Raw genomic sequence first — 1641 nt, forward strand, 5'->3', positions numbered from 1 at the left:
GGAAGGAAGGAAGGAAGGGAGGGAGGGAGGGAGGGAGGGAGGGAGGGAAGGAAGGAAAGGATTTGAATTAATGACAAAGAGAAGTAATGAAAACAGCATTAAGAAGGTGGCTGGAATGTGACTTACAAGGGTGAGGTAGACTGACCGCAGGAAAACACAGCAGGTAAGTAGACAGACATAGCATGATTAGCAAATAATTTTGCTGGTAAGAAGCAAGGCCTTTACAAACTGCTGGTTTCCAGAGCTAACTCCAAGCCTTTTTGTCTGTGAGAAGAGGAGCAGAAACAAAGTAGGGAGGGCTAAGAGACCATAAAAAGATTTGGTCAGACAAAAGCCAGACTTAGAATCTTCATGCATCTGCTTTTTCTCTAGAGTACATTTCTCCTGGCTCTTTCCCATCCTCTGGAAAGGCTTCCTCTGATGTCCAATCTATGGTGGTTATCTCTATTTCTCTTTCTCATGGCAACACTGCTTCTTTTTCCTTGTATAAGGTTACACAAAATGTGTACTGTATACTCATTTATACCCATTTATTTGTTTATTGGTTGTCTCCCTGTCTCAAATACAAACTGTATGAAGTTAGCAATCATTTCTGATTTTTTCGAATTGTGCCCTCAAGGACTGTTCATAAGTAAGCACTGAATAAATGAATGAATGAACAGGGCGCAGGCACAGGGATAAACGAGATGAGCCGTGTAATGTACCAAGCCTAGAGCTAGGGAGGAGACTTTGGAGGGAAAAAATGATCACTTATGTTGAATGACCACCTGACTATTATTTAGCATTGATGAACTATCTAAGATCCCTAGTACTAAATGTTATAAGCATGTAATGAAGACAGAAGACAGACTCGTCTGCAATGGCCCTTTCACAATGTCATCACTGGGAGGAGCTTCATCCTCGATATAAACTTTTGGAAGTTCTGCTTACTAGTGTGCTAATATAGAATATTCACCAGAATGGATGTATATTGAACTAGTATTTTCAGTAAACCATCCCTGAAAGTGCAGAATAAAAAGTTTAATGGGGTAACTTATTCCACTTAAGTGTATATGGCATGAAGTGTAAGAGTATTACATTCTTTCTATCTGTTCCTCCAACCTAGCATACACACTAAAGCCTCTCCTTCTCCTCTCCTCTCTTCCCCAGAGGCTCTGATCTTTTCATTACAGAAAAATCACTCTCACAGGGTTCTGCTGAGGGTGTGTGATTAGAGATGATGCCAAGGAGCACTCCGGGAACCTCTAATGGGGAGGACACATGACAAAACAAGTGGACAGTCATTTTTCCAAGAGATGGGCCCCCTGCCATGAGGAAGCTCTTCGGGCTGCGTCTCCTTTTTGTGTTTTTATTTGATCTTTAATAAAGAATATTAAGACTGAGCTGACTGCCTGCTACAACCCTCTAAACACAGACTTACATTTGAGAGGCTGAAGGGAGGAAATGACAGCCCCGTGGTAAGCGGGGAGCTAAGGAAACAATATGCAATGAACTTCTCACCTCTGCTCCCCGTCTTGAGGCACAGTGAAGACAGGATGCCTCCTATTAAAGGGTTGTCTGCTATATGGGGTCTTGTTAGAGGTCTGGGACTACAACTGGCAGGCCTGTGCCGATCTTATTTATCTATTATTGATGCTTGCT

The 1641-nt window shown here is 42.4% G+C and overlaps 1 long non-coding RNA gene across 1 annotated transcript in view; it reads left to right on the top strand.

Moving 5' to 3' along the window:
• Positions 1-1382, top strand: part of LOC105519273 — a 356472-nt gene extending 355090 nt beyond the window's left edge. Inside the window, exon 6 of the long non-coding RNA XR_001002941.1 lies at positions 1150-1382. This is a non-coding gene — a long non-coding RNA (uncharacterized LOC105519273). The remainder of the gene's footprint in view (positions 1-1149) is intronic.
• Positions 1383-1641: the final 259 nt, after the last annotated feature.

This window comes from Colobus angolensis, unplaced genomic scaffold, assembly GCF_000951035.1.
Source record: "Colobus angolensis palliatus isolate OR3802 unplaced genomic scaffold, Cang.pa_1.0 Scaffold342, whole genome shotgun sequence".
NCBI classification, from domain to species: domain Eukaryota; kingdom Metazoa; phylum Chordata; class Mammalia; order Primates; family Cercopithecidae; genus Colobus; species Colobus angolensis.